Below are 12502 nucleotides of genomic sequence, written 5' to 3' on the forward strand. Positions count from 1 at the left end.
TTCATGTATTTCATTTCTTTAGGTTGTATAATTAGGAAAATTAATTGGATTAGTTATTTACGTACAAATCTTTTTTATTTTTATCATTCGATGATTTCTTAAACCTTTAAAGCAATCCCCTGTCTGAAACTTCACGCTGTTGTTTATGTTTTATATACTTCACTTTCCCAAAAGTGTAAGGTTTAAAGCATTCCCATTCATATCATCAATTAAATCTGATAGGCTGAGAGTGGTGGCTCATGCCTGTAATCTTAGCACTTTGAGAGTCTGAGGAGGGTGGATCAGGATTTTAAGAACAGCCTAGCAAACATGATGAAATGCTGTCTGTACTAAAAATACAAAAAATTAGGCAGCTATGGTGCAAACTTATCCAATTACTCAGGATGCTGAGGCAGGAGAATAGCTTGGACTCAGAAGACGGAGGTTGCAGTAAGCCAAGATGGAGCTACTGCACCCCAGCTTGGGCAACAAAGCTACACTCCATCTCAAAAGAAAATTGATAAAATCCCAACCATTCTAGATTATTCCTATTTGTAAGAACTTATTACTAAATCATTACAATAACCATTGCCAAAACTTTCAGGAAAAAATTAACATGAGTACCTCCCAAGGCAAAACACTTACTTTCCACTATTTAAACTAGGAACATTTAATTTCATTATGCTATTCACTTGAGAAACTTAGCTGGTTCACTTCTGATTTAGGTAAAAAAAAAGAAAAAAGTTTTCATTAACATTATCCCCCTTCAGTCACAGAATGCTTCAAGTAGAATATTCCAGATGTTTTAAACTTTAGTATCAACCACATCTAATTATTTCCTTTCACTTGTTACTATTCCTCTAAAAAATAAATGTTTTATGGTGAAGCAGACAGTTTTGTAGTCTTTCTGAAGACTTCCCAAACATTTTAAGCTTGTAAGCTTTTAAAGAGAAACAGCCTAAGTAGAAAACTTGTGCAGCTTGCAAGGGAGATGTAACATATGCCTAATTTTGTATCTATTTATATTCAGAGAAGCAAAGGAAAATGTCCAACAAACAACACAATTTACTCTCCTTTTGAATTTGCTTTTAAGCATGTGCAGATAAGCAATAACATCAGGCATTTTACATTACAAGTAACATTTTATTCTGAAAATTTTAATGTAGATATTACATCTAAACAGATAGTTTTCAAATAGTATTAACAAGTATGAAATTACTTTGAAAAAAAGTCCTTTTCCTTTGCATACCTCAAAAAAATCATGGAGGAAGTTAGTATCTAACTGTGTCCACAAAAGCAACACGTTTCTTTTAGTAATACGCAGGTAACAATGCAGAAATAACATGTCAATTTTTAATTTGCAAACAAGATTTGGTATGCAATAACTATTATTTTGAATAGTTGCTTTAAGATCTGCTTCAGTCTCCTTTCTCAGATGGACTTTCCCCAACATCTCCTGTAGATGTCACATAAGTAGAGCTACCATATGCTTCACGAGGAGCAGAGTGAACCCTGTCCAGAGAAGGTGGACTCCTTACGTCTTTTCTGCCAATGTGCTCACAACCACAGGAATAAAAATCACCACAGCTCCTTGAGTAACTCTCCTGACTTCTGCCATCTCTTTCTCATGTATTGTTATAATCATGGCGGCTGCTTCCACCATGAGAAATCTGAGGTCCTCGTGCAGGTGGTGCACCATGAGAGGTCCCTACAGGGTTGATAAAATAATATGTTGAACTACATTTACACATTTTTACTGCTACCACTAAAGCATGAATTAGTTAAAGTACTATTTGGAAATATTTGCTTTCCTCTGCCTTTGATGGCAGGATATTAATGAAACCTGAGTCAGGTTTTATTTAAAAGAAGTGTAAGAGTAGTATTTTGAAGCTTAACAAGTTTAATTCTAAAGTAAACGTTGAGTCACATTTTCTGAACGTGAACTGAAGTTCTCACCTTCATATCATTCCCTATGTTTTATACTGTTAAGAATACTCAATATTTAAACATGTTCTATTTGTCCTTTATAATTTTCCTTAGAATTTCATTAAAATAATGATTTGGTCTATTAAGTGTAATTCTATAATTTACAAATCCATCTTGGACACTTACCATATCTCTGAAATACATCTCTGTAAGAACTTCCACTTAGAAGTTCAGAATGATCTCTACCACAGGCCTCACTGTAGCTGCCACTATCACTACATTGAAGAAAAAAGTAAAAGTTTTCTTAACGTCAGAATGAACAATTTCAGAAATCTATTTGATAAATCCAGATAACATTATAGTACCTATATCCTCTAGAGGAATATTCATCCCAACTAGAACGACCATAATCACGGTATGCATAGTCTCTAGGTGGTGGAGCTTAATCCTTGGTTTCTTGGGAACTTAGATGATTTCTGTGTGCATAAGTTTAAACAAGAAATTTTAAATTTCCAACTTCTAGTATCCAAAACATAGCTAAATAACAACTTAAACACAAGTAAATTACCAAACATCTAAACAGATATTTCTCCAAATAAAATAGGCAAATGCCCAAAAAGCACATGGAACAGATACTCATAATCAGTAATTCAGAAAATGCATTTCAAATCCAAAATGAGATACCGTACTTCACACACACACTGGAATGGCAGTAAATTTTAAAAAGCAGGAAATAGCAAGTGTTTGAGGAGATGTAGATAAATAGGGACCCTGATACAATGTTAGTTGGAATGAACAATTTAAGACATCTATTTGACAAACCCAGAAAAAGTTACTGTACCTATATACTCTAGAGGAATGTTCATCCCGACTAGAATGACCATAATCACCATATGCATAGGCTCTAGATGATGGAGCATAATCCCTGGTTTCTTGGGAACTTGGATTTCTGTGTGCATAAGTTTAAGCAACAAATTTTAAGTTTTCAACTTCTAGTATCCAAAACATAACTAAATTACAACTTAAAAACAATTAAAAGGCCACACATCTAAATAGATATTTATCCAAATAAAATAGGCCAATGCCCAAAAAGCACACGGAACAGATACTCATAATCAGTGATTCAGAAAATGCGTTTCAAATCCAAAATTAGATACCATTCTTCACACACACAATGGAATGGCAATAAATTTTAAAAAGCAGGAAATAACAAGTGTTTGAGAGGATGTAGATACATTGGAACCTTGAAACAATGCTAGCTGGCATGGAAAATGATGCAGCTACTATGGAGAAATGTGGTGATTCGTCAAGAAAACAAACGTAATTATGATAGGACCAAGCAATTCCACTTATATATACACCCAGAATTGAATAAGTGTACTCAAACAAATATTGGTGCATAGAAACACTGTGGTGGAAACAACCCAAATAAAATAATGGGTTAATAGCTTGTAGAAGGAGTGAAGTGCTACAATGTAAATGAACCTTCAGAACATCATGCAAAAGAAAAGGAGACAGATACAAAAACTCCTGTAGTGTTTGAGGCCATTAACATTAAATGCCCCAAACAGGTTAGTTCAGAGGCAGAACACTGATTGATGTTTCTTAGCAGGTGAGGGAAGGGAGAAAATGAAAGGGACTGCTTAACTGGTAGCTGGAGTTTTAGTTTGGAGTGATAAAAATGTTTTGGAACTCGATGGAGGTAGCTGCTGCACAACAGAGAATGTATTAATTGCCACTTAACTGTTTACCTTATAATATTTAATTTTGTTATGTGAATTTCATCACCACAACAAAAAAAACAACTATTTTTTTCATTTTCTTCTTTACCTCTCCTTAGTTGCATAACCGTCATCTCTGGGTGATATATGGTCATTTCTCCACGAAGAAATTGGCTTTCTTTGTGGATACCCTCCATAATTCTCTCTTCCACATGATATGGGACCCTTAATATTAAAATGATGGAACATTATGTAAAGAACACCAAATCTGAAATAGTATTTTCTCTTCTCTCAAACATCTTTTTAAAATTATTTCTTTTATGATTCCATTCTTTGTTTCCTAAATTACTAGACAGTCATGACATTGTGAATATTTCTTATGGCTTTGGATAATCCCATGGCTCCCACAAGGCCAGTTCTTCTAACGAAGCTGAAGTCAACATTAATTCTTTGGTAAAAGTTCATTTGTAATGGTTAATAACTACTTAGTGATTATCTTCCTTTTCATATGAATTACTGATGACTACTAATGACAGAGGGAAAACATGTAAAACCATCAAACTCTTCACTGATTTTAATGTTTACATATGTTGCCCTTTCTCAGCTGAAGAAGGTAAATTTTCCCATGTTGTTCAATTCATCTCATACACACAAATACTGCTGCCTTTGAACGACTGCATGCTAAATGTTTACAAAAAAGTTCTCCTTTATTTCTAAGTGGCTGGCTCTATCTTAAATGTTGACAAATTAAAATGTACTAGTGAAAACATTCTAATCTTGACCAAGATTTACTTTTACTGCAATAGGCAATACTGTTTAAAGAGGTCACTACAACATTATTGCTATTTCAAAATAGAAAAGGTTCTTATTTAATATACTCTTCACATGGTATTCCTTAGAGGTCAGTCTTTCACCTATGATATGTTCACTGGCTAATTTTCCAATGAAATGCGCTGGCTTGTGTATCCTGAAGTCAATAAATACCTATCACTGACACTCTACATATGAAACGTAAAACTGAAAATGGCAGTTTTCAATTTCCTCCATATTAGGACGGAGGACTAAGTAAGAATTTTAATTTATTCTGCTTAAACTTCTTTGCTAGGAACTTTTATTTATTGTCTTGCTTTCTGATCAGTCTGCAGTCTTACAATTCTCCTTCTCAAAAATACTCCTTCTATTCAATCCTACTGTTCACCTCATGTTGCTTAGTTCTAAATCCTCTCCTCACATAATTTCCAACCTTACACTAAGGATCTTGTGTTAATGTTTAAACATCCTGGAACAATCTTAATTATTGATTTACAGTTCAGCTAATAACTCGATTTAAAAATTACACAGATTTTCTTATTTGGGGGAATATCTTAAATCCCTTACAAGACCTCTTGCAGCTACATCGCCCGTTGTTCCTACGTTGAAACTTCTTTTTTTATTTCTGGGCTCAAAATATTTCCCCACATTTGCTCATGGCTGCTTCCTTCCCAGTGTTCCAAAATCAGCCAAAATTCTTTAAACTCTTTATTCCCCTTGAAAACTCTAAGAATCTCCTTTATTGGCCTTCTCAACATTTATGTGCATATAATATTCATATTTATTTTTACACAATAAAATATGTGAGATTAAGTAGTTTAGAAATAACATTGGCTGAGTGTGGTGTCTCATGCCAGGATTCTGAACACTTTGCGAGGCTGAGGCAGGCGGTTCACGAGGTGAAGAGATAGAGACCATCCTGGCCAACAGGGTGAAACCCCCTCTCTACTGAAAGTACCAAAATTAGGTGGGCATGGTGGCATGGCCTATAGGCAGGAGAATCACTTGAACCTGGGAGGCAGAGGTTGCAGTGACCCAAGATCGACCCACTGCAAGCCTGTTGACACAGCGAGACTCCCCATCTTAAAAAACAGACAAAAACTCTACACAAATTACCTGTTCTTTTGCTTGAAAACTAGGGGAAAAAAGGAAATTATCATAGATTACTATACATATGTCAAAATTATCTCCATATGTACCACAAAGCCATGAACAAAAAGCTATTCTTGGTTTCTACCACAGCTTAAAATACTGATTTATAACAGTGAATAAAAATGTACTTTCTGCTATGTGCCAGGGAATGTGCTAGATGTAACAGAAATAAAAGCAACTAGGAAGACTTAAATATACACTATACACAAATTTCACAAGCAATAGATTAATACATGGTACAGTAAGTACAAAATACCTACGATATGCAATGAGGAAGAAAATATGAAATCTTAGTTGTTTTTGAAGCATAAATTGTTATTTTTGAGACACACACGGGGAAGGATAATTCTCAAGAAGTCCAAAAAAGCATTTTGGGGATAGCGTAAAGAGGAACAGAGGCTAGAAACAGTTTGGGATAATGTTATTTATCATTTTTTTAATTTGTTATTTTTTTAGATAGAGTCTTGCTCTGTTGCCAGCCTGAAGGGCAGTGACGTGATCTCAGCTCACTACAACCTCCACCTCAAATGGGTTCAACTGATTCCCCTGCCTCGGCTTACGGAGTAGCTGGAGCTACAGGCACACACCACCACTGGTGGCGGATTTTTTGTATTTTGGTAGAGACAGGGTTTCACCATGTTGGCCATGATGGTTTCGTTCTCCTGACCTCATGATATGCCCACCTTGGCCTCCCAAAGTGCTGGGATTACAGACTTTAATAAAAGCCGCTTTAATAAAAAGTGCACATAAAAACAATGGCGCCTTAGCACCATCTCCCACAACTTGCCCAAATTTCAGACATGTCCGACAGTTAAAGGTAGAATCCTCAAGAAAAATCAATGAGTTTAATAAAAATGAATTTCTTAAAAGGACTAATATCACACTGCTCCCACCAAACCCAGCCTGATTGGGATCATGTTATAAAGCAAAAAAGCTCTAAAGAGTCCAGAATGGCATGAACTTGACAATGTAAAGGAATTCAACAGTTAACAGAACTACATTAAAGTTTAAAGCTTGGCCGGGCGCGGTGGCTCACGCCTGCAATCCCAGCACTTTGGGAGGCCAAGGCAGGTGGATCACGAGGTCAGGAGATCGAGACCATCCTGGCTAACACGGTGAAACCTCGTCTCTACTAAAAATACAAAAAAAAAATTATCCGGGCTAGTGGCGGGCGCCTGTAGTCCCAGCTACTCGGGAGGCTGAGGCAGGAGAATGCCATGAACCCAGGAGGCGGAGCTTGCAGTGAGCCGAGATCACGCGACTGTACTCCAGCCAGGGCGACAGAGCAAGATTCCGTCTCAAAAAAAAAAAAAAAAAAAAAAAAAAAGTTTAAAGCTTTAGTAAATACACAATCCCTAGATTTAAGACTCAATAGGACAAGAGACCAATGGTTGGATCAAAACAAGTCCTCAGACACACTGGGGAAATGAGTAATTAGGTATTCATGTTATATACATCACTCTGGTGACAGGAAAAAAACGTCCGTAGGAGAAAAAAGCAAGGATGGAGAAAAAATGCCAGTTACTTCTTGTGTTATCCAACTTCAATGTTCTCATAATTTTTTCTGTTTTCAAGTACTTAACACTTCCTTAAATGTAAAGGTCTTATTTAAATACACTTTCTCAAAAACATATTTTCAGAAAATGGGAGAGAATCCTTCCTTCTTGTGAGTCTGTCTACATGTGTATCCACAGTTTGTCTACGCTCTAGAAGTATTTCCATGAATTGGAAGTAATTGCATTAATGGCACTTATTAAAGGTAGACTTATTCCTTTCATTTACACGAGGGTTCCTTATAAGTTTTAAAGCTCTTCAAAACCTTTGAAGCTCTATTTACACTCATATTGAAATACAAACATAGAAAAAGGTTACCATATATTAATTTATATAATGTTAATTCCAATACCCTTCCAACTACAGTTGAATGTGTATGGCACAAAGAAGAGGTTGTCTTCATATGGCCTTCTACTATCTTCAAAAGTTACATAATACTAAAAAGACCTAGAAATACTGTTACCTGAAGAACAGAGTTAGAATATTATTAATAAGGGACTCTTACTTCTCCATTCATATCTTTGGCAGCATTCTTAGCATCTGCAGGGTTCTCAAAAGTAATAAACACAAGACCTCTGGATTTGCTGGTTCGATCCTTCATCAAAAGAACTAAAATACATGACAACATTTTACATTTATATAATGGACTTGTCAAGGTACTAACCATCTGAAAGTTACATCAAACCAGAAATAATTGCATTTCACATCACTACTATTCTTCTTTATACTAAGTCACCCCTATAGTCAGCCTATTTTATTCCAGTTTGTTCCCTAACTCCACAACACATTTACTTTTCCTCATTTTCGTTTCTAAGTAGTAGGTGATCTTTACCACAGACCCTTAACCTGCTACTATGAGAATTTTCCAGATATCAAATAGATACTTCAAAATGAAAGTTTAAAAACAATAAGGCATTTTAATGTAAGTATACAATGAACTTTGAAAAACATATGTTTTTTCAAAACATATATATAACAGACTTTAAAATATATATATATTTTAAAGATACATATTGAAACATACATATGAAAATACACACACACAAACACACACACACACAGTTTTAAGAGTTACCTTCCGATACGGGACCATGTTTCTCAAATACTGCTTTAATCATCTTTTCATTGGTTTCCCTATTGAGGCCACGCCCCGCCCCTAGTTGGCCGGCGGCTCCATCCTCCTGTGGTAAGCCTCCTCTGAGAAGCAGCTTGTGCGTGGTGGCGGCGGATTCAGACACACGCGGACTGTGAGACTTTTGGCGTTGTGGACATGGAAGACCTACACTCTGTCATCCTGAGTGTGGCAAGACATTAATTAACCCACAGGGAACACATGAAACATCTCACTTCATTAGGCAGGCTAGGCTGATGGTACTGAATACTGCAGATCCAGAGGGGAGAGAGAGGAACCAGGCGAGGACGCTGCAGCGGCGGTGGCTTGGGGGGAGTGGGGCAGGGCAGGCGCCTGGGAGGAAAGTCGACTGGTACGTTGCTGGGGTGGAATTCGTCTGCACCGGAAGCTGAAGCCCCACAAGGACTCTCTCAGGTCTAGGAAATACAGACTCCGAGTTCCATGCTTCCTCCCTGAGGATGCTGTACTCACAGGGGCATTCCAAAGGACCTCTCGTCCTGTGCCCTTGGGCACACGGGAGGCCAACCACCATGGTCGCCGATCCGATAACCCGTGTGCACTGCCTCGCTGGAGCAGAGGCTCCCGCAAGCGCAGCAGTGGCCGTCGTGCCTGCTAGCGGGGCTCTGGAAGCCCAGGGCCTCGGCCTCCGACTGCAGAGCTACTGTGAGCAGCTAACCCTGCTGGGTATCTGGGCCCCACGGTGAGTGTGGCGGGCTGTGGACCCTGCGGGGCTCCCCAGGAATCCTGTATCCACTTAGGTGTGGGACATGTTTCTCAGAAGGGCAAGGCCCAGGGGCGCCTCCAGGAGCTTCCTCTAGAGTCTAGGGGTGCCAGGGACATGAGATGGGCGGTGCAGGCCTTAGTCTGCGGGAGCCTTAAGGAGGGCACCCTGTTAAGGTGGAGGTGCTGCAGGAGAGGGCGGCCTGTGCGCAGAGCAGGGAGGCAACTCTCGGGGAGGAGGCGTGCTAGTGGCTAGTGGGGGATGACATCATGGCAGAGATGGAGGTGGTAGCCAAGGAGGAGGCCAATGTGGAGTGGCAGCAGGAGGACCAGCAGGCACAGCCTGGCCCCGGCCCCAGCACGCCCCGGCTGGCAACAGACTCGCTGGACGTCCTTCACTTGGAGCTGGGCTCCAGTGAATGCCCCAGGTCGCAGGGCATCCACGGCTTCTGGGCCAGAGCCATGTCCTTGCAGCTGCCAATTCGGTATGGCTGGCAGCAGTGGGTGGGCGCCGAGCTCCCAGGAGCGGGGTTGGGCGAAACAAGGTGGTAGGCACCGGGGCTCAGCCAGGATTCAGGGCATGGGGGACAACGAGGGGAGCCGAGGACAGGTTCATGCAGATAGAAGGGCAGCTTAATTGCGGGCACCCTGAGGGCACGTTGTAGGGACAGGAAGTCAAGCACAGCACTCACAAGGGAGAATAGCACCTCAAAGGACCCTTCATAAACAGCAGAAAGTTGAAGGACACATTTCACTGGGAAAATCCCTGGAGGAAGGGGAATCTGCGTGCCCATGCCAGCCATGGAAATACCCCTGCTCCCAATACCTGTGTCCGGCAGGCTTACCCTAGAAACGCAAGGCCCTCAAGACTCGGGTTCACCGTGCACGGTGCTGCTGTCCTCTGTAAGGCAGTCACCAGCTCCTCAGACACGACTTTTTCCCTCTGCCGGTGCTGCACCCAAAGATGTTTAGGCCCTGAGCATATATTGCCTCCATTGAAACCACTCGAGTCTCATGGAGAGAGCCACGCACAGCCCTGCAGCTACTTCTACCCACAGCGGTTCCCTCGGGTGGACACGCCCACCCTTCAGTGAGACCAGGAGAAGAGGACACCGCACACCCGGACAGCAGCAGAGCCTGTCCAGCACCCAGCACACTAGGGCCTCCTGCAGCTCAGGAACCCTGAGCAAGTAGCCGCCTCACACCACAACACCCCGCCGGCAATCCCCTCCCCACTTCTTCTGTGCCTGTCCCCGGTCACAGCAGGCTGTCTGAGCCTGCCTCCACCCACTGCCAAGACCAGCACAGCTGCGAAGGTGTCCCCCAACGCCAGACAGAGACAGCGGACCAGGAAGGGAGGGTGCCAGACCAAAGGCCTGCGGGGTAGCCCTGTCCCACACTCTTCCGTGCTCTTGCAAAGTTGCAGGGTGTTTCCCTGCACGCCCACCCAATCATCTGGCGACTCCTTGACCAGAGGCAGATTGTGCGGCACACTCAGATGCTGGCCGGGATCACACATCATGATGAAGTCAGTCCTGCTAAGCTACATGACGGATTTGCAGGTCAGGCTAAGGAGCCTGGGTCTGCGGGAGGGGTCCGGTGTCTGGGTCAGGTTGAGGTCCCCCTTGGACCCGGGGGTGTCTCAGCGGGAGAACTAGGAAGGGGAAACACGTGCTTCACCCCAGCTAGCAGGTCACCTCAGCCCAGCTACATGAAATGGTCTTTTGAGTCCGTCTTTTTTCTCCATCTTGGCCAGGTAAGGGGAGGAACTCAGCCATCCCACGTACCGACGGTAGGACGAAGTTTTCCTTTAGTCACAACCTTTATTTCCACAATGAAGTGATCATTCAAGAGTATTGCCTTGGCATCCTCGGTAAGTAGCGCCTCCCAGCACGGTAGGGAAGCTGACGTGTGGGAGGGTAGGTCTGTCATGAACCTTCCCGACCCTTCTTTCTCCAGGACACAGGGTGTCTCATTCCACTGCAGTCCAGTGGTTGTGGGATCATAAAGGTCAAGCCTCCAGCTGCAGGCAGTACACCTCCTACCTGAGCTTCTGCAGCTGGTTGGCTGACCATGACTGACCAGGTTCTGGCAGGATTGCTGAGGTGGGTGCCGCGGTGGGGCATCATGGGAAAGGACTTTGCTGGTCATTCCTTGGCCTCTGGGGAATTGGCTTTGAGCCATGACCTGACCTGTCCTGTACCCAATTCTGCAGTCCCCCAGATCATCAGCCAGATCCTGGCATACTCAGGATGCCAGTTATGGTGCAGGTCTTCCATGCCTACAATTCCAAAGGGCTCAGAGTCTGCGTGTGCCAGGCTCAATCCCCTGCAGTACTTCCCCAGAGAGGGAGGCCATTAGAGAGGGAACAGAGGAGACCAGGTGAGCAGTCTAGGGCTGGGGACTGAGAGGCCTTTGATTCCTGGAGTTGTGCCCCACATGGAGAATCCAAGCCTCAGGGAAGTGACTGCAGTGAGCCATCCCAGGCTATCTATGGGCTGGTGGAGAAATGGCCATCGGGAAACTGTAACACCCTCATTTCAGGATTGGGGCACCTTAAGTCATCTAAGGGGCATAAGTGTCTAAGGTCAGAGGGTGAGAAGCAAGGCTCAAGGGGCAGCTCTCTCATCGTCCTTAGAGGGCTCCCTTCCCTGCCCTGAGGCTGGCTACCACTCGAGGCTCAGTTTGGGCTCAGCCAGGGCCCTCTCGCCCTCCACGCGGATGTCCCCCCAAGGCCCATCTGTTTGTCCTCCCAAAATGACTCTCTGAGGCCCATCGTTTTCTGTTACTATGACCCAAGGGTCCCCTGACATGCTTTCTCCCCTCTGCCATCATCACTGACACTGCCCCACCCCCCAGGGCCACTGCACAGGGAATCTGGGAGACCACACTGGGCTCACAGGGGAGGAGATGTGAAGAGATTGCAAAATGGCTGGGACCTTCGGTGTTTGTCCAGGGAGGGAACCTGGCTGGGATTTAAGGCCCACCTGAGTAGTGGTGTGGACACCTAGTGTTACTTACCATGATGAAGACCTGCTTTGTCACATCCCCTAATACTAATATGGAAGTTATTTTCTTAGAATAGTGAAACAATGAGTATGAAGAAATAGTGTTTGTTCAGATTTGTATGGAAATGCTGCAGACGCGTCCATTTTCCATTACAATTCTTATGTGAGAATTGAAGTGTACATTGAGTTTTAAGATACATTTTGATTGTTCTACTCCTGGCAAATTTTATGGTCATGTTTGCAATGTAGAGCCATAGAATCCAGAACATTTTTGAGTGACTTTCAGCTTCTTTTAGAGTACTTACTTGTAAATTTTGATTTTCTCATCCTGTGGTTCTCTTCAGTTTATTATTTGAACTTTATATGCAAGTTGATAAATTTGTTTTCTTATTTCCCTCTTGCGGAAATTTGTTTTAAAGGACATTTTTTTCTGTTAGATATGTGAGTTTGACCGTGAGTACTTTTTCTAGTATAAATTTTTTATTTTCATTTGTTGGTTT

General features: G+C 42.2%; 1 pseudogene; it reads right to left on the reverse strand.

Annotated features, from left to right (window-relative positions):
* Positions 1-1385: 1385 nt before the first annotated feature.
* LOC129025642 (RNA-binding motif protein, Y chromosome, family 1 member B-like) lies at positions 1386-8806 on the reverse strand (annotated as a pseudogene).
* Positions 8807-12502: the final 3696 nt, after the last annotated feature.

The sequence above is a fragment of the Pongo pygmaeus genome, chromosome Y, assembly GCF_028885625.2.
Source record: "Pongo pygmaeus isolate AG05252 chromosome Y, NHGRI_mPonPyg2-v2.0_pri, whole genome shotgun sequence".
Classification (NCBI taxonomy): domain Eukaryota; kingdom Metazoa; phylum Chordata; class Mammalia; order Primates; family Hominidae; genus Pongo; species Pongo pygmaeus.